The 22,139-nt window shown below is 38.2% G+C and overlaps 1 pseudogene; it reads right to left on the bottom strand.

Moving 5' to 3' along the window:
* Window positions 1–16,038: 16,038 nt before the first annotated feature.
* On the bottom strand, window positions 16,039–21,836 carry LOC118840013 (annotated as a pseudogene).
* Between the last annotated feature and the right edge of the window lie 303 nt (window positions 21,837–22,139).

The following is a 22,139-nucleotide window of genomic DNA, read 5'->3' on the forward strand; positions in this document are numbered from 1 at the left end:
GCAGGCATACAAGCTTGTTGACTAGATTAGTTTTGATTGCAAAACCTACACCAGCTTCACGGTGCTCCCCTTCACTGCAGCCACTCCAGAAAAAAACATGTATCCAGCTCTGATTTCAGTAAGCTGGCCTTCCTTTGCCAGCCTTGTTTCACTCAGGGCTGCTATTTGGATGTGATACCTGCTGAGTTCTCTTGCTACAAGAGCTGTTCATCTTTCAGGTCTAGTGGATTTTGTGTTGTCTATAAGTGTGTGCACATTCCATGTGCCTATGGTGAGTAGAATTGTCTTTGCAGACATTTTTGTACACTTTTTTGTGTTTCAAGCACAGAGTGGGATTCCCTGTCTGCTGTGGTAATCAGGTCAGGGTAAGCAGCCAATTTTTAGGGCACTATATTGCCAATGTGATACCCACAGCAGCTGCTATGAAAATGCAGGCATATTCCCAGGTTTGAATCACAAGATATAACAGACTCTCCTCATTGAAGACAAAACCAAAACATTTATTCAAACACCAGAAGGCCAAATCCCTCATAGCAACAAAGAAATCTATACACATTATCAAAGAAGGGGGCACTGCCATCCTCAAGCCTTCTCTATGTAGGACCTTCCCACAAACAAACTCCCTTAAGTGTAATACAAGGAAAATTAGGAACCCCTGAGAAACCCCTAGCTTCTGACAAGCACCCCCAGAAAGAGTGGACTCAGATATCTTTGGTATTTAGCAAACCCCCTGGGACTCTGTGGCTCCTCCCTGGAATCTCAATAGATAGGACCATCCCACTGAAGGATAACCTGGCAGACCCTGTCTAGCAGATATCCCTGGGGCTCCGTGACTCCACCAAGGAATGTAAATGAGATTATCCCACTAGTACTATAACCTGACTGAATCTTTTGATAAGCAAAATCACTCCCTCTCTCACTCATGCTAGCTGCTCTGCTCTCTCTGTCTCCTTCCTCTCTCCAAGCTCCAACTCACTCCAACTTCCTGCTCCACCTATGCTGCAAGCTCCTCCCACCACAGGCTTATGTGACTCAGGCTTCTGTGTGACTCAAGCTGGTCACATAGGCCTATTAATGGATGGGAAAGATCTTCCCATTGCATTAACATTACAGACACCTTTTCTAGCCTTTTCCTCACACCAGGAGGTGAGCAGTGCAATCCTTAAAAGGCTGCTCAGACACCCAGGGGGCTGCTGAATCCCACTGCTGCTTCCAGTGAGAAACACTGATAATGAAGTTGATGCACACATTGCCAGAGTTAGCTCAGTGTTTGGGACGCTCTGAAGGAAAGTATGGGAGAGAAGAGGTATTAGACTGATTACCAAACTGAAGATATACAGAGCTGTTGTGCTGACCTCATTGTTATGTGCCTGTGAATCCTGGACAGTCTACTAGTGCCATGCCAGGAAACTGAATGGCTTCCATTTGAATTGTCTTAGGAAGATTCTGAATATCACCTGGGAGGATAAGGTACCAGACACTGAGGTCCTTACTTGTACTAAACTGCAGAGCATTCAAACTCTGCTTCAGAGAGTGCAACTCTGATAGGCTGGCCACATTGTTCGAATGCAAAATATACACCTGCCAAAAGGACTATTTTATGGAGAACTCACATAGGGCAAGCATTCACATTGTAGTCAGAAGAAGTGATAGAAGGACACTCTCAAGGTCTTTCTCAAGAACTTTGGAATTGATTGTGTGACATGGGAGACACTGGCACAGAACCACTCAACATGGCATACCTGCATCAGAGAAGGTGTGCTGTATGACTAAGGCAGAATTGAAACAGCTCAAAGGAAGTGCAGGATGTGCAAATTTAGAGAATCCACCCCAAATGTTCACATGGACTATTTGTGACCAACCTGTGGTAGTGCATCCCGAGCTCATATTGGTCTGATCAGCCACAGTCAGACACACTGTAACTTGACTCTAGCATGGTGATGTCACCTTGGTCCTCTTTGAGAATGAAGGACAAAATAACAACCATGAAAACTACTGGGTACTGGCTGAAAAATAGAATAATGAATCAGTGGAATAGAGTAGATATATAATACACAGTAGTAAGTGATTATAGTAACCTTGTATTTGATAAATGTGAAGATTTAAGCTTATATGATACGTATTCATTATTTGGTAAAAATTATTGGGGAAACTAGGAAGCAGTCTGGCAGAAACTAGGTATAGACATATTTCTTACAGTATTTTCCAAGATAAGGTCAAAATAGATACATGACCTAGACATAAAAGGAGATATCATAAATAAATTAGAAGCACATGGAACATATTACCTATTAGATTAATAAATAGGAAAAGAATTCATGAATAAACAAGAGATTAAGAACCTTATGAGATATAAAGTGGATAATTTTGATTATATTAAATTAAAAAGGTTTTGTGCAAATAAAACCAACATAGCCAAGATTAGAAGGAAAGCATATAATGGGGGGGGGCGGTTTTATAGACAGTTTCTCAGAAAAAGGCCTCATATCTCAAATATATAGAGAATATGCATCATTTCCCAATTGATAAATGGTCAAAGCATATGAACAGCCAGTTTTTGGAAGAAGTCAAAGCTATATGCAGTAATATGAAAAATGCTCTATATCATTATGGATTAGGGAAATGCAAATTAAATCAACTTTAAGATACCATCTCACAGCTATCAGATTGACTAAAATGATAGAAGTAGAAAATAACAAATGTTGGAAGGGATACAGATAAATTGGAACACTAATACATTGTTGGTAGAACTGTGAACTGATCCAACCATTTTGGAGAGCAATCTGGAATTATGCCCAAAGAGTCATAAAACTGTGTATACTCTTTGACCCACTAGTACCACTATTAGGTCTGTTTCCTAAGGTGATCAGAGAAAAAATAACTTATAAGTTCTAAAATATTTATAGCAGCTTTCTTTGTGTTGGCAAAGAACTGTAAATTAAGGGGATACCGATCAATTGGAGAATGGCTGAATAAGTTGTGGTATACTGCTATAAGAAGTGATGAATGGGTTGGTTTTAGAAAAACATGTAAAAACTTACATGAAATAATGAAAAGTGAAATGAGTAGAACCAAGAGTACGTTGTATACAATAATAGCAAGATTGTTTGAAAATTAACTGTGAATGACCAAGCTATTCAGAGTAATATGATTAAATAAACTACAAAGGACCTATGAAGGAAATGATATCCACCTCCAGAAAAAGAACTTATCTATGGAAGTTTGTATTTTATGTATTCACATATGTGTGTGTATATGTGTATGTATGTATATATATATATATATATATATATATAATATGTATGTATGTGTGTACGTATCTATGCTCTCTAGTGTGGGGTTGGAAGGGAGGGGGACTGCTCAGAACTTAAAATGAAACAAAAATAAAATTAAAAAGAAAAGAAAATCTATGGGCTATAGTCAAGTCTGACTTGAAAAAACAGACTCTTCTTTAAATATATGCTTCATATCCAATGTGATAAAAGTATCTGAACAGTTTAAAAAATTTTACGTACATGTTAAAATTGTGTGCACTTTATGCCAAATTGTGTAAAAGAAGTGATTACAGCAAGAGCACAACCAATTTACATCCCCCAAAGCTTTATTTTCAGATGTTAAAAAGTCTCCAAGTTTATTATATAGTCAATAAATTTAATTATTTTCTTTTATCTTGAAAAACAAAAACAAATCTAGATCTTGCAAACTCCAGATTAGAATAAGAGAATTTGAGAGTTGGGAGGCATCTCAGCAGCCATCCAGTTCAACCCATACATGAAATGAATCCTTATTGTAACATATACAACAAGTGGTTGCATAGTCTCCACGTGAAGACCTTCAAGGCAGGGGAACATGCTACCTTTTCAGGAAATTCATTCCACTCTTGGACAGCTAAATTTGTTAGGAAGTTTTTCCTGATATCAAATCCAAATTTGCCCCTTTGCATCATCTACCCATTGCTTCTGGCTCTACCCTCTGAGACTAAATAGAACAAATCTTAAGCTCCCTCCACATGACATCTCCATCAAACAGCTATCAGATCACCCCTGAGTCTTTTCTTCTATAGCACCAACATGGCCACTTCCTTGAAATGATAGTTTTGTATCATGGATTCAAGGTCCTTCATGATCCTGATTGCTTTTCACTGGACACTCTCTAGCTTATCAATGTCCTTTTTAATTTTTGGCACCCAGAAGGGAATGTAATACTCCATTTGATGTTTGCAATGGACAGAATATACTGGAACTATCATCTCCCTATTCTTGGAAGCCATGTGCCTCTTAATGTAGCCCATGATCATACCAGTATTTTTGACTATCACATCACATTGCAGATACAGATTAATTTGACAGTCCATTAAAACTCCCAAAGCCTTTTTCAGAACAACTCCTGCCTAACTATGAGTGATATTTATAAAATTTGATTTTTTATATCTAAATAAAGGACTTTACATTTATCCCTTTGAATTTTATCTTATTAGATTCAGCCCAATCCTTTTGAAACCTGATTCTGTCATCCACTGTGTGTTAACTATCCCTCCTAGATTTCTGCCATGAGCACATTTATTGAGTGTGCTACGCGTTTATCTAAATCATTAATAAGAAATGTCAGACAGCACAGGGTTAAACACAGATCCCTGGGGTACTCCAAAAGAGTGAGGTACTCCTACACATTGACATCAACACTCATTCTTGAATCTGTCTATCCAATCTAATTTGATTCTGAATCTGGTGATATCATCTTAACACTATTTCTCTACCTTCTTCATCATACTAATATGAGATACATCATAAAAATATTGCTAAAATCTGTTACCTATATCTACAGCATCCCACCCCTATCAACTAATTTAACAATCCCATTTAAAAATAAAATGAGGTTAGTTTGTATGACCTAGTTTTGATGAATCCATGCCAGTTATTTATAATCTGTTCCTAACTATTCAAACCACGCCCCCCCCTTTTAAAGATCTGTTACATATGTTTTTCTAGGATTCAAAGTCAAGCTCACTGAACTATAGTTTTCGGACTCTGCTTCATTTAAAAAATATTGGGATGCTTCCTCTTCCCCTATCCTATCATACCACTGTTAAAAATATCTGAAATAAAAAGGAAACTGAGGACAAAGTTGCCAAGGCAAGTCACCTGACTAGTTAGCTTCTCCCAGGCTTTCTTAATCCTACCCAGAAGTCCTTTACTTGCAGGTGGTGCCTTTTTTAACAAGAAAGTATACTGAGAAAGAGGAACTAGTGATTAGTAGTTAGCAGTCACCTCCTATCTTCCATAGAAAATTCCATTACTCAATTTAAGATTCTAGCTCAAGAAAAAAAGAAGCTTATTCACTATGACTGGAAAGAGGAAATGATCCTCTGGCTAACCTTTCTCCAGCTTCCAGAAACAGGAACTTAGCCTCTGGTCAATTGTCCTTTCTGCTAGAAAGGGAAATTTAGCCTTTAAAAAAACCTTATAATCTTATGATTATTATATTCTTCTAAATTATCTGCTACTAAGTGATAAAGTCTTCTTAATTTATCTATTCACTAAATCTATAGGCAACCTACACTTAAGAGACTATCTATGTTAGTCTGACTTAGCTCTTAGGGCTAGCTTTTCCTAAAGAAGAGAGTTTAATCCTAAAATCAAACAAAAAATTAATTCAAAGTAATCAATAATAGCTGATTTCCTTGTCACCTCTCTCATTTTCCATGATTCTTCATATATCACTGACAACAGCTCAGCAACCATGTCTGCCAGTTATTTCAGTAACTGAGGATTCAGTTTCTCCAGGCCAAGCATTTTGAATTATCAAGAAATATTAAATGCTCTCTTACTATCTCCATACTTCTCTTGAGTATCCAATTCCATGTTAATGATTTGTCTTGCTAGCATAAAAGTTATTTCCCTTTGCAAGGAAAACAGAAACAAAATAAAACTAAATGGCTATGTTCTCTCTCATTAGACCTCATAGTCCTATCTACTTCAAGCAAAGTGTCTATTCATTCTTTGATCTTCTTTCTTCTGTAATAGCTACCTCTATGCCTTTTCTTATCCTTAGCTTCCCTTCCTAGATTCTGTTTATTCTGAGGTTTAGTTTTCATGACACTAGTTTTATTGGATCATACTGTACTCTTATATTAATTCTCACTTACCTTGTCTTGTTTCCATCTTCTGTACATTTCTTTTAAAATTTGAGTCGATTGGTGAATTTCTTGCGTATCCACATCTGTCTCTTCAGATAAATCCCATTTTTCCTCCTCAGTAGAATTATTGTCCTTTGTAACTTCGAAATTTCATTCTTGATTATATTCCTTCTCTCCAGGCCTGAGTTCTCCTGAAAGATATTAGTGCATGGAATTCCATTTTATTTCCTCTGAACTCTTTGAAACCTACTTTCTCAGCTTCTTGGGTGCAACTCGCTTATGCTAGATTTCCTCTCTTCTATCATTAACTCTAGAAGGTAAGGTTCCTGTCAATCATTTCCATCTTTGTTCATGAGACCTTGAATCAAATGCCTCTTTTCTAGTTTCTTCATTAGAAGAATGATTAAAGTATCCCCTAAGAAAGTCAAATTGTTTTCAGCTGCTGTGATTTTGGCAGCAAGGAAGTCTTAGTAGTTGTCTGGATAATTTTAACTCCTTATTGCTATTATATCATGATTTTAAAGCTAGGCTTTTGATTTGTTTCCCAAACTCCTCATTGATTTCCTCTTTCTGTCAAAGTGGTCTGTGGTATGTATGTATGACAAAATCACTTCTGTTTCTTCCTCTTTACCTTTCATCAAAATCTCTCCTCTCCACTCCTCTCCTCTTTCTTTCCCTCCCCTTCTGTCCTCTCATTTTTTCCCTTTCCTCTCTTTATCTTTCTTTTAATTTCTTCTCTTTTCTTTCCTTTCCCCCAGGATTTATATAACACGTTAAGGTTTGCAAAGTACATTACATGTATTAAGCAATTTGATCACAATCTTTTAAATAATGTACATCCATCTAAAACCACAGCCCAATTATGAGCTTCATCCCACTGTCTCAGGGATTCCCATGTCAAATTTCCCTCCTTGTGTTGGGATCTCCAATTCCTCTTTTTATTGTATTAATTTTGGGATGTATAGAGATATTTGAACCCATGAATTCTTACTACTAACTCTTTCTTAGGTGTTTGTCTTCTCTGAATTTCTGGGTGTCTCACCTATTCTTCTTTGTGTTTAGTCTCAATCTTGGCTCCCTTGAAGGTTAGAGTTAACTTCTTTTTCCACCATCAGTTTTATTTAAAGTCTTTTTCAGAAGATTTGCAAAAAAAACCCAGTGAATACGTTCTTACTAGTCCATGTTATGTATAGTCTATCTCTGGTGAACTGTCAACCTTATATTACAAAGTGCAATCTAGGATCCCATTTCATTGTGGAAGGAGGTCTCCAATAAGTTGTTTTTCAAATGAGATATAATTGTTTCACAAACTTTACAATACTACAGAAATATTAGACCAAGTCCATGTCACTATATGCTTATACTGATATTTCTATATTTTATGTCTAATTATCTTAATAGTATCATTGATGATAACACTAAAATGTTCTAATTCATAAAGCACAAATTAATGTTATATGGTCAATGACCATCTGAAACATAATTTGCTATTCTCATTATAAAAGATAATATCAGGTAGTTTTAGTAAAGTTAATCTTTACAATTTTTTATCATAACAGAAATTCACGAAGTCTCTATGATAAGATTGTACTTCTTTTTATGGTCTCTACCTTCCCCTTTAAAATTTAAGGTACTTCCCTCCCCAATTATTTTATTCAACTTACAGATGGGTTCAGTAAAAATTAACAATAACAATAAAACCCTAAAAGAACAGAAAGTAAATGTGATGCTCATTCAAATACCAAAGTGGGAATATTGCATAATTTCAAGCAGATAGAATGTTGAGACACTGATCTAGCATGCCCAAAAAGTAGCTATTGATATGTTTCTCTCACCCTTTCTACTCCATTGCTGTGAAGATCGTGAAAATCAGCATCTGAGATTGGAATGTGTTGCAAATATCCCTTCTTCTATCCTAGTTTTCAGTGTAACAATTGCATCCCAAACCTCTTACTGTCATTTTTCCCCCAGTGTAGAATAAGTTCATCAGCAAATCCTGCTATTTTATTTGAAAAGTTTTGCTGTCTTGATATAGATTTTATTTTGGCAGAATATAGGGTATTCTAGGAGGACTAGAATCTCTGGTGGAGAGAGCTGCTGAGCCCTTTTCAGGTCTGCTTATCTATCTTTGATTTCCACCTGTTAACCAATTCTTACCTGTAGTCCAAGAAGCTGTAGCATGTGCAGTGGCCACACCCTGGCAAAGCATCTTGACAGATAGGCTAACCCAGATTGATGATAACCGACAGGCCTCAAACTCATCAATGAGTTAGGAGAATGTCTACCCCAGGTATGTGAAGACTTCTTTTGTCAGAATGGGCAGATGAGAACAATTTGATCCAAGGCCATGAAGGTGGCTGAAGCAGGTGCTATGGAGCTTTTAGAACTTGGTCAGACATTGGAGATGCCAAGGTCAACCATTGCATCCTGGGCCCTTGACAGTCATCTTGACTTTTCTCTTGTCACTGGACTTTGATGATTCTGGAAGAGAGGGGGATTTTTCATAACTCTGCCTCACTTCAATCCAATTCATCTGCAAGTCAAGACATCAGCCATTAACACACTGTGCCCTCACCCCAATATCATGATGTCATTGGTCCTCCCTGAAAATGAAGGAAGAACAACAACAATGCTTAGAGGAAAAATGATGTCAGAATAACTCCTCTTCCACTGTGGCCAATTGCAGTGTTTAATAAATTGGAGTTGGGGGGCAGAGCCAAGGTGGCGGCTGGAAAGCAGGGACTTGCCTAAATTTCTCCCCTGGGACTCTCCAAACACCTATAAAAATGGCTCTGAACAAATTCTAGAACTGCAGAACCCACAAAATGCAGAGGGAAGCAGAGCTCCAGCCTTGGTCAGCCTGGATGGTCGCTGGGTAAGGTCTATCACACCATGCTGGGAGGGGAGCAGAGCAGTGTGGGCCACACCTGGATCAACCAGACTGGGAGCCAGGCAGAACAGGCCACAGTGCCCTGAATCAGTGAGCTGTGGCAGTTACCACACTTCTCAACCCACTAACCCCAAAGACAACAGAGAAGGTTACTGGGAAAAAGCTGCTGGGACAGAGTGAAAGGAATTCCAGATCAGCTAACACCTCAGGGGCGGTGGAGGTGGTACAGTATTGAGGCTGCTTACAGAGCTACAGCTGCAGTTGCTTCCAGCCCCAGGCCCACCTGGTGGGAGGAATTAAGTGGCAGATCAGAGCAGGAGTGAAGAGCCTGCTTAGATCTGAGTCACAGTCCAGGTTGGTGGTTCTTGGGGGAGGAGTAGCACTGGTGTGGCAGAGCTTGCTGTGTAGAAATAGCTCTGAAAACAAAAGAACAGCCCCTCAACCTTGGGACAAAGTACTTTCTACTCTACAAGCAGTCATACTTTTACAAAAAGCTCAAGGGTCAAGTACTTGGCTGGGAACATGAACAGGCAGCAAAAACAGACTCAGATTCAGACTCAGACTTTGGAATCATTCTTTGGTGACAAAGAAGACCAAAACATACAGCCAGAAGAAGTCAACAAAGTCAAAGAACCTACATCAAAAGCCTCCGAGAAAAACATGAACTGGTCTCAGGCCATGGAAGAGCTCAAAAAGGATTTGGAAAAGCAAGTTAGAGAAGTAGAGGAAAAATTGGGAAGAGAAATGAGAAGGATGTGAGAAAACCATGAAAAGCAAGTCAATGACTTTCTAAAGGAGACCCAAAAAATACTGAAGAAAATAACACCTTAAAAATAGACTAACTCAAATGGCAAAAGAGCTCCAAAAAGCCAATGAGGAGAAGAATGCCGTGAAAGGCAGAATTAGCCAAATGGAAAAGGAGGTCCAAAAGACCACTGAAGAAAATATTACCTTAAAAATTAGATTGGAGCAAGTAGAAACTAGGGACTTTATGAGAAATCAAGATATTATAAAACAGAACCAAAGGCATGAAAAAATGGAAGACAATGTGAAATATCTCATTGGAAAAACCACTGACCTGGAAAATAGAACCAGGAAAGATAATTTTAAAATTATTGGACTACCTGAAAGCCATGATCAAAAAAAGAGCCTAGATATCATCTTTCAAGAAATTATCAAGGAGAACTGCCCTGATATTCTAGAGCCAGAGGGTAAAATAGAAATTGAAAGAATCCAGCAATCGCCTCCTGAAAAAGATCCCAAAAAGAAAACTCCTAGAAACATTGTCACCAAATTCCAGAGCTCCCAGATCAAGGAGAAAATACTGCAAGCAGCCAGAAAGAGACAATTTGAGTATTGTGGAAACACAATCAGGATAACACAAGATCTAACAGCTTCTACATTAAGGGATTGAAGGGCTTGGAATATGATATTCGAGAGGTCAATGGAGCTGGGATTAAAACCAAGAATCACCTACCCAGAAAAACTGAGTATCATGCTCCAAGGCAAATTATGAACTTTCAATAAAATAGAGGACTTTCAAGCTTTCTCAGAAAAAAGATCAGAGCTGAATAGAAAATTTGACTTTCAAACATGAGAATCAAGAGAAGCATGAAAAGGTAAACAAGAAAGAGAAATCATAAGGGACTCACTAAAGTTGAACTGTTTTGTTTACATTCCTACATGGAAAGATGATGTGTATAATTCATGAGACCTCAGTATTAGGGTAGCTGAAGGGAATATACATACATACATACATACATACATGCATATATATATATATACAGATATAGACAGAGGCCACAAGGTGAGTTGAATATGAATGGATGATGTCTAAAAACATTAAATCAAATTAAAGGATGAGAGAGGAATATATCGAGAGAGGTAGAAAGGGAGAGATAGAATGGGCTAAAGTATCTCACATAAAAGTAGCAAGAAAAAGCAGTTCATTGGAAGGGAAGATGGGGCAGGTGAGGGGGAATGAGTGAATCTTGCTTTCATTGGATTTGACCTGAGGAGGGAATAACACACACACTCAATTGGGTATCTTACCCCACAGGAAAGAAGGAGGAAGGAGATAAAAAGGGGGAATGATAGAAGGAAGGGTAGATAGGGGGAAGAGGTAATCAAAAGCAAACACTTTTGAAAAGGGACAGGGTCAAGGGAGAAAATTGAATAAAGGGGGATAGGATAGGAAGGAGCAAAATACAGTTAGTCTTTCACAACATGAGTATTGTGGAAGGGTTTTGCCTAACAATACAAATGTGGCCTATGTTGAATTGCTTGCCTTCTTAGGGAGGGTGGGTGGAGAGGCAAGAGGGGAGGGAATTTAGAACTGAAAGTTTTAAAAGCAGATATTCAAAAAAAAGTTTTTATATGAAACTGGGAAATAAGATATACAGGCAATGGGGCATAGAAATCTATCTTGCCCTACAAGAAAGTAAGGGAAAAGGGCATGGGGGGGAGTGGGGTAACAGAAGGGAGGGCTGACTGGGGAACAGGGCAATCAGAATATATTCCATCTTGAAGTGCGGGGAGGGTAGAAAAGGGGTGAAAATTTGTAATTCAAACTCATGGAAATCAATGCTGAAAACTAAAAATATTAAATAAATAAATAATAGTTTAATAAAAAAATAAAGAAATGAAAAAGAAATTGCAGTTGATATGCTCTGAGTTATTCATAATGCCAAAGAAGGAAAGAATTTAGTTTAATTTTCCTCTAATTAAAGTAATAGTGCTGAAATAGTTCTCCTATTTAACTGGTCAAATGCAGGCTACTTAGTCATAGCAAGAGATTTGCAAATCATAAAACATTATGTACATGTCAATTATCATTATCTCTCTTTTAACCACAACCTTGTTCCCTGTGATCTATACCAGGTTTTGCGTGGTTGTTGCTGATCACAATATGAAAATGATGTAACAGTGTGATACACTGGAAAAGGCACTGGTTTTAAGTTTACTACCTGACCCCTGACTGGGTTCAAATCTTGCCTTTAACATCACTTATGCAACCTTAGTCAAGTCATTTAATCTTTTGGGCCTCAGTTTCCCTATCTGTAAAATGAGAGGTTTAGACTAGATGACCTCTGGATCCCTTTACAGCTCTAGATCTTTAGGTTCAATTTGTAGGAACATCAGAAGGAGAGAATGCTTCAGCAAGTTGGCAAAGATGACCAAATATGGGAAGTCAGTGTTGGAAGGGCCATGGAAAGAAAGACATGCAGATGCATTATTGGTGGGGCTCAGATTCAGTCCAACCATTCTGGAAAATAACTTGTAATCATGCTTTTGAAAAAGTGAATAAAAGCTTCCATTTGTTAGAGATTTAACTTCTAGGCACATAGCACAGCAACGCCAATGACAGAAAGAAATTTCTTACATACATTACAATATTCAGGAAACACATTTTGTAGCAGCAAAGAAAAACAACATAAATGTTTATCAGATACCTGGAATGGTTAAGATATTGTGGTTAATGAGTATGATGGAACATTACTGTACAATAAGAAATTATGCACATGAAGAATACAGAGAAGCATGGGGAAAGATATGAACTAATGCAAAATGAAAGAAGGAGAATGGGAAAAAGTATGCACAATGAGTACAACAATATAAATGAAAAAAAAACTACAATCTGAGTGATGTGTAATTATAATTACCAAGCTTGGTTTGAATGAAGAGTTAAGAAAAGGCACCTTCTTCTTTCCAGAGGTGAGAGATTATGGGTGGGGAACACTGCATATATAATGTCAGTTTATGTATTGGCTGTGTTTGCTGAACTGTTTCTTTCTTTCTCTCTCTCTCTCTGTCTCTCTGTCTCTGTCTCTCTCTCTGTGTCTCTCTCTTTCTCTGTCTCTCTCTCACTCCCTCATCCTCCTTCTCTCTTTGTTAACAAGGGATAGATCTCTGGAAAGGAGTTTGGTTAAGAATAGTTTCATAAATGAATATGATAAGTAAAAATATCACTTTTTTAAAGTAGGGAAGTGGGGGTGTGAGAGATAGTTGTCTGCTAAATGATAAAGAAAGGGGTGGTAGGGCAGAAAGTTGAAAAGGAAAAAAGGAAATAAACACAATGGGTAAAATAAGAATTGCTTGTTTTAACTTATTATTAGTTTGGTAATTATAGGAAGCCTTCTGAGATATATGACAAAACTCTCTGCTAGAAGGTTTAGGCTGGGGTATGCTGGAACCAGTTCAAATCAGCTCTCCAAGAGCCAGACTGTTAACATTTCAGTGTGAGCATTTACACCTCAGAAACTGGTGAGTGCCACAAATCAGGGCTTGATTTTTCTAGACTTAAGAAAGGATGGAGAAATGTTAATAATGTAGATTAAATTTAAAAGTATGTGGTAAGTTTTCAGAGAGCCAGTTATTAAACATTTACCAGCCAACCCCTGAGTTTAGGTTTTCCAGATTAAATATGAAAAATAGGTATACATAAAGTTCTTTAACAAATGTCCTGTCTGTTTTATGAAATAACATCCAAAACAACTACTTAGAAATAATGAAGAAAGCTAATAGAACCGATTGTCAATCATAGTTACAAATAGTACCATCTTCATCTTTTTTGTTGTTGTTGTCATTAAGGGTGTGGTGGGAGGGAGCAGTCAGTAGGAAGAGGCAAGCAAAAATTGGATTTCCTAAGCCTTAAAAAAGGATCATCACTTTTATTATTCTCTTCAGCAGACCTCTCTACAGAACCAAACACTGAGTTACTAATTGATTATTACCTGTACTTTGTCATGACCACATTTCACATTTTAAAAAGCATTAATAACATAGAAATTTGTGTCAAGGCTATATATGCACAACATTTTCAGGGGCATCTGGGTCAAAAGAACGCACACGTGGTTGAGAATGAATGTCAAGATATTAGTGCTCATTTTCTCATAACTGTTCCATTATGCTGGCACATTTGACTTATTTTTTTAGCATAAACTTGACACTTTAATAAAGAGTAGTTGAATTAAACAGCCATAAAAACTACTCAGAATTAGAGAAAAAATCCTATACCTGGCTACTGCTCACATTATTCCTGCCTACTCTTGACTTGCCTCTTTCCCTTTCTGCCTACCTTAAAATGTACTCTCCACCTTCAAGATTTATCTCTTCAATTAAGGGATGGACTTTTAGTTTTAAATTCCATCAGAATTTGCAGAATCTCTGAAGTGAAAGAGAAGCCAGATGTCATTTAGTCTAGTTCATACCTAGGAAAGGATCTCCTCTACATCATCTTTAACAAGTGGCTATGTATCTTCTCCATGAAGTCCATCAGAGATGTTTAAGTCCCTATCACTCCAGGAAGTCTACTTCGCTTCTGGGTTGTCATCTCATTCTCCTTCCCTTTCTTCTCCTTTTCTTTCTCTTTCTTCTCCTCCTCCTCTTTCCTTTCTCCTCCTCTTCTTCCTCTTCCTTCTCCTCCTCCTCCTTCTTTACTTCCTCTTCCTCCCTCTGTTTAATGGACCTATGATCTTGGCATAGGGAACTCCTCACATGGAAATTCCCTCAACAGCTGAAGATTGGCAATATTTCTGCAGCTTAAGAGTTTTAGAGGTTGCCTAGGTGTACTGAGAGGTGAAATGATTTGCTAAACGTTGCATGGACAAGATATATCAAAGGTGGGACTTGAATGTAGATCTCCCAGATTCTATCCACTATGTCATGTTTCTACTCTATGTACAATGAAATAAAATAAACATTATTAAATACCTATTGTATGTACAATTCTGTTAGGAAGTATTTTCTCAGATCATGCTAAAATTGGCCTCTCAACTTCTACCCATTGCTCCTAGTTCTACCTTCTGTGGTCAAACAAAACAAGTCTAGTCCCTCAGACTCCCTTTCACATGATAGTCTTTCAAATACTTCTTTTTCCAGGCTAATCATCTTTTAGAGTCCCTTATTTACCAAGAGGGCCTATGGGGAAGGAAGATAATGTATAATATGTAGACCCTTTGTACATAAAGAGTGATACAGTACAATAGAACCTAAATACAAAGCTCTGGAACCATGGTACAGGACCTTGGTATAGGTGAACTTTTAGCGTACCAAGATCTTTTTTTGGTTCTTTCTAATATATCCCCTTGGATCAGGCCAAGATGGAGCTGCCTTGGACCTAACTCCCCACTCTAGTGAGTTTTTTTATAGTTAGACTGAAGTACCATCAATTCCTTACTATATTCTTAACTATTAACCATAACCATTAACTATTTAACTGTATTATTAATCTACTGTTGCACATAAAGTGTGTCATATGTATTATCTTGTCTCTCCAACTATAATGTAAAAACTCCTTACATATACCATATCTTCTTTGACCTTTAAAATAATTCAAGGCATTTGTTAGAACCTTGATATGCATCTCAGAGAATAGAGTGCTAAAATAGCAGTGGGGTGGGGCCTAAATAGCCTCCGGGACACAATTTCCCCCCATTTGTTCTCCATTCTCTTTCCAACCTTTCAGCCTAGGGTTTGGAAAGAAAGATGAGAGTACTAGCATTCAACAGCCACGGCACATAACTTAAGAACAGCCAGGCCCTGAGACAAAATTGTAGCTTTTAGAGCCAAATTATATGATCCACCTGCCTAGCTTTAGGATGGGTAAGGTATTCCCCATTTTATAGATGAGAGAACTAAGGCCTAGAGAGAAGCTAATTGACTTGCCTCAAGTCACTCACCTACATAGTCAGAACTGAAGATGGATTTAATGCACATCTCCCTTACTACCCACACACCCTTGCTTCCCCCTCCCATATAAAGTGTATTTACATGAGCAGAAGACAATCTCTCCCTACAGGGCCAAAGGTTTGTGTCCTTTTTCCCGGTGGGAAAAAAAGCAAAAACATCATCAGGATCCCATGTGAATATTGGCTAATTGATAGTGAATTCCCTCCTCTATAGGAAGAGCCACAATTGCCAACCCTGGTTCTCTGGGCTCTGGTTTGGGAGGTGGGGGTCCATGCTTCCTTGGGATGCATCAAATCCAGATGAAGATCTTGAGCTTGGTGTGTTAGGGCAGAGCTCCACTGAAGGTCATGATGAGCAAACACAAGAAGGAGCAGAGGTAAGGTGAGTTTTGAGGTGTTAGGAAGGAAAGTCTCTGGGGCAACAGGCAAAGGCTGCTTTTCTCAGATTTGTGGCAGAGAGAAACTTCACACCTAACTATACTCTGTAGGATTTTTCTGCTCATCCTGATCCAGACAAACAGCAAAGGAGCAGCTGCTGGAGCCAATGATTTGTACCTTGTCCACTTTAATCTGTGATGTGCTGATCTGGTTATGGCTCTTGGTGGAGCTTCACCACCTCAGTCAGGGTCAAGGTCAGAGATTTCATGTTAGAATCTAGTTCCTCCAACTTTCTGCAGGCCTTGTTAAGGTTGACAGAGGTGTACACTTTCTCCACATTGTTCCAGTGGTTCTGTGCACTAATGACCCACTTGCTGTAGCTGATCTGTAGTGTAAGTGGGATGACTTCTTGGTCTCCATTAATGCCCAGCGATTTACTGCTGGGACCAGAAACCTTGATAGCATGGACAGCTGAAGAGTGACCCAGCTCCAGGGAGTGGATAAAAATTTCTGTTGTCTTCTACCCACTGATGAAGGTCAACTCTGTCTGATAGACCTGCAGTAGGCCTGGTCTTCTGGCAAAATGGTGGTAATAAAGCAGCATGTCTGCCAGGATGGGCAGCTGCTCAGGGGCACTCTCCAGGGGCCCAGCCTCAGGCTCCAAAGTCTGCTGGCACTAGACATCAACAGACAGGTGCATCAGCCCCAGCACATTGCCCTCATACCAGGGATCAAGAATTCTGAGGTAATGGGAAATGTCATTGGTGCTGTCCTCCCACGAGGCCAGGGGAATGTCCACTGGAGGCACATGCCTTAGGGAATCTGTGGACACGAGGTATGACTGGTTTGGATGAGCGGGAGTGGTACAAGGTGTAGGCTGATAACCTCGTTTTACTGGGATGTAGAAAAACTGGAGCTTGAAGTGCTGTGTCAGGAGTGAGCAGCTGCTTTCCAACTTCCAGAGATTGCTCTAAGCAGGGGTAACCGTCCCTGAGTTGCAGTCCTAGCCAAAGACCACAACACTAGGGAAAGGGCCTCTGATGTTGGTGATGAGTAGCAGAGGGATAGAGCCAACTTGAAAGATGGCTCTCCAGCATGTGCGGGGAAGAAAATGGGAAAATTGGGAGCAGGAAGAGGATGGGGAAGGCATGATTAAAGGGCTGTGTAGACTCCCTATCCACCTCAAGGTGGAGCATCTCCTGGCTTGTTCTCTGGCTACGATCTATGTAGCTGAGCTTTGATGGCAACCATAGCTCCGAATCTCTCCTACTAATTCCAGACTCCTCCTGCAGCCAGCTGGGCCTCGACTTATTTATTTATTTATTATGCTGTTTATTATATCTGTGGCAATTGTACCCTAAGTGCACAGGTCTTTCAAAATGTACCATTTTAAAGCTCTTAAAAATCAATTGAATATCATTTTCCAACTTTTAAAGCAACAAATCGCATGGCTTAATTCCTTAGGTAAGTTAATAGACAGACAGGAAAATGAGATTTGAATGAACTCCACACCTTGTTAAGTTTCTTGCATGGTTACTGATACCAGCCTGTTTATCTTCAAATCTATGCCCTGGAGATAAATAACACGTTGACTTTAGTGCAGGATTTATACTGCTTTTTTAATATACTGGCAGTCTGGTATCTCTTTTTTTTCATTTAGACACTTTTGATTTTGAGAAAAAACATCTCATGTCAGGGAGAAATAATGGAAGGGTTTGGAGATATGATTTAGTTGGTGTATCCAACTCCATGTGAGGGGACTTACCATGCAAATTAGCCACTGTTCTGTAATTTGCATTATTAGAAAGTTGCCTGGGGAGATGAGAGGTTAAGTACCTTACCTAGAATAATATATTATGTGACAGAGGTGATACCTGAACCCATGTCCTCCTGACTCCAAGGCCCATTCTATCCATTATTCCATGATGACTCTGCCCTAATTGTTAAAAATGGTGAAATGGGAAGATTGTGTTTTGATTTTCCACAAGATTGTAAATCATGAAAAGGAAAAAAAGTGGGGGGCATGAGAGTAGAGTGAAGTATCTGCAAAAGTGGCTGGGCTATTTGGAGGTAAGAAATTAGAAACTGCACAAAGAAGATGGAAAGAGCGCACACCCAGAAATTGGGAAACCTGGGCTTTACTAACAAGTATTTTTCTCACCAGGGCACCTAGGTGGTGTGGTGCATAGAGAACTGGGCATGGAATCAGGAAGAACTCAGTTCAAATCCAGCCTCAGACAATCATTAGCTGTATGACCCTAAGCAAGTCACTTTGCCCTGTTTGCCTCAGTTTCCCCATCTGTAAAATGAGCTGGAGAAGGAACTGACAAACCACTCCAGTACCTTTGCCAAGGAAACCTTAGATGGGATCATGAAGAGTTAGACATGACTGAAAACTACTTTATTAACTTGGGCAAGGTAGTTTAAACTTGATGTTCCTTCATGGAGAAGACTAAATGAAATAAACTCTGGTTTCTTCTGGCTAATTTTTATAGATTTATCTTTAAATTTTCTCGATCTTTATCTTCTTTAGTATAAAATATATACATGCATATACATATATATGACTTAAATGTTAGGGAATAATTTAATTTAGCTGCCATCTCACAAATTCTTGTCTCTAGGGGCGGTTGTGGGATAACAAAGGTCAGGCACTTATAATGTGTCATGGGACGACTTTTTAACAAGCGTATATAAGTTTGCACACGTAAATGACTGTTTTACTCTTCACAATAATTGATTTGCATGGTAATACATTTATTCCAATGACACTTCCATTTATTGTGTAAAACATTTTAAAAATATTTTGGGATTGTCTTCTGATACAATTTATAATCTACACAAGAAATATCTCAGGACCTTATAACCATTCCTTGTTTTCATTTTTCTTTTCTTTTCTTTTTTGTTTCAAATAGTGTTGCCCAACTCGATCACTTTACTTAATAATGACTCTTGATAATTTCTTAAAAATCAAGCTCACTCTCAAACAAACATACAACAACAACAACAACAACAACAAAAACTGGTCATAACTGAATATGTTCCCTTGCTTTAATTCCCTATTTCCTCTAGAATAAAACACCAACTCCTTAATCTGTCATTTAAATCTCTGTAGAGTCTAACTCCAAGATACTGTTACAGTCTTATTTCACATTAAGATCATCCATACACTTAAATGCTATATAAATATATTCTCTAAATATGGCAGCACAGCTTCTTCATTTGTGCTTACCATATTTTTCCTGTATCGTATAATTGCTACTGCTACAGTTTTTCAGTTGCACGATCAATCCGAGATTCAAATAGTTTTTACGAATGGGGAAATCTAGACACTATTTTCCCTTTTGAGGGATATTTCGACCCTTTGTTTTCTATGAGTACTATAACTTTTCAAGAGATAGTTTTCCCGGGGACTATACCTCAAAACTATTTTAGCCTTCCTCATTCTAGGCAATACACATTTTAGCAATCTGCCCCAAATTCCTTTTGAGCAAGGACAGAACTGACCTCAGTTAGTTAACTGCCAGTCCCCTTTACTTTAGGTCTAGAGAAGACACTTACATGGGGGCATCCTGCCCCAGTCTTCTCTGTTTCTCATTATTCTGGCTTTTTGGTAGGAGAGGGTTGAATTCCATTGTAATCTCATAGTTTGGCTTGTGTAGCCTTGCTAGAGTGTGGAGGACTCTAGAGAAAAAGAGTACTGAGTGAATATATTAGGAGTTAGGGATTACTTTTCTCTGCCATTGGTTCAATGGGCTGTTATCTTGTTAGATAAAGAAGACAGCTAAAATTGCTTTATCTCCTGTACAGAGTTCCTATTTTGGAGGGGTTTGAGAGGTCATGAAGATCAGAAAAAATGTCTAGTCCTACATTTTGCTGGTGACATGACCCATACTCTTCTGTTCTTTAAAATTTGCTTTGTAGCTGTTTATCCTAAATAAGTATAAGATCATTTTAATTGCATTCTGAATAAATGTCTTTCCTCTGTAGGGTTGGGGCAAGGTGAGGGAATCATGGCAATTTGAGTATGCAGAATCTAAATGGATGATCTCAGAAATTTATAATAATTAATGTTATTCATATCTACACTTATAGACTTCCACAAAATAGCAATGAAAAAGAACAAATAGGTTAATCTATGGACCATTGCCTTTGACTGAGATAACATGCATATCTCATTATTTTCTGCATATAGATTACTCAGTACAAAGATTCTTCAGCCTTTGTTCTCCTCTTCCCAGCATAAGAGAGGCAGGGACCTCAAGAAAAAGTCACGCTCTGAGCCAGGCCCAGTGCATGGAGACAAGCATGTAAAAAATACGAATCAGTTCCATCTACTTCCTAAGGGAAAGGGGCAGGGCGGGGATGTGATCACTTGCAAAATTGCCCTTCACAGTGACATCTTTTGGCTAAATTCATAAGGGATATGCATTAAACAGACAATAACAACAAACATATAATTAAGTAACACTGTAATCATTATTGCCATATAATTGCAATTCTAATCAGCAGTGATTAATAGTAATGTAATACATCAACACATTGCTAGTTAAGAGAGACATTTGGATTCTTATGATTCATTGAGTAGGTTAGAGGAATGGAATATAGTGGGAAAGCAAATATCAAACACTAAACTGGAAAGAAAATAATCTCAGCAAAAAAGTGAAACTGAAAATTTAAATATATGTATATGTGTGTGTGTGTGTGTATGCATGTGTATATCACCTTTTAGTTAACAAAAAAATATTCTTGAGGTTAAAAAAACTAGCAAAAATTATAAAAAAATTAAAATCCCAGAGGAAGAACTCCCAGGGGAAACATTTGGTTATATGTGTGACAATGAATCTGACAACTCTTGCACATTGTTTGGTTGGGAGCAGTTCCTGGAGGGTACAATATCCAAGTAAGTCAAAAGGTGGCACTTGAAGCATGAGCTATACCAGCTCTTTGAGAAATGAGTATGTACAGCACCTCCCATCTTCCTGCCTCTTTATAATGTTTCTAGTTTGCATTAAATCTAAATGCATCATTTAATTCCCTTAAAAAAATCAAAATTTTAAACATCTCATCCCCCACTTATTTGGGGTCCTCAATCTTGTTTCCCTTCTCAGCTAATTCCAGTGAATTCACTCGCTCACCATTTAGCCCAAAATATTATTATTAAATTGAAGTTACAAGTAAAATGTAATAGTATCAAGATCCCAAGTTGCTTTAGTAACCAAAGCTGCTGAGAGAAGAGTATAAATTTCTAATCTCTTGCCCATTCTTTTCAGTTCTGCTTCCTCTTTTCATAGTAGAAATAAAGGCACTCAAAGACTTTTTCTTTCTTTCCTTCTTTTCTTTTCCCATAAGCTGAGTGCTACCAAACATGCCTGGTCAAAATGGATGGGAAGTGGAAAGAGTACTGTGGAGTCCAAAATGATCCAATCTGTCAGAAAAACCACTGAGGCAGAGCCCTGAGCCAATAATCATTTATTAAAGGGACTGGACTCCTTCCTTGATGGTACCTCAGATCTTCCTCATGACCTGAGATGCCCCCTGGTCCCCAGGGCCTCATTTGTATAGGGCTTGATACCCAGTCACTCAGAAGCAGTAAAGTAAAATACAGTCTCATTGGTTTATAGACATTGCTTTTGACCTCCAGGAGAACCAGAAATAATGCATCAGCTTGAACAGTCACAGGATAAGCAAGGCGAGGGTCATCTCTGATGACTAGATGGTCATAAGATGGTCCCCTTCTCATTCTGGGCAAGAGAGTGTGAAATGAAGGTACAAAAATAAGTTGGGGACTTTATGTCATGTCATATTGGGTTTGGTCATCAGCATTCTTGTGATCAGCCAAGTAAACTTCATGAACTTCATAAGTGAACAGTGAATTCATAGGTTTTGAAGTTTGAGGTCAACTACAAGAAAGAATCTATCTTATCTAATTGTTGCTGTGTATGGCAAATGTAAAATATGCATTACTATATGTTATTCTGATATTAATAATAATTAAAATGACTAAATGTATATCAGTAGATAAGTATATCATTAATAATTGCTA

The sequence above is a fragment of the Trichosurus vulpecula genome, chromosome 1, assembly GCF_011100635.1.
Source record: "Trichosurus vulpecula isolate mTriVul1 chromosome 1, mTriVul1.pri, whole genome shotgun sequence".
NCBI lineage: Eukaryota > Metazoa > Chordata > Mammalia > Diprotodontia > Phalangeridae > Trichosurus > Trichosurus vulpecula.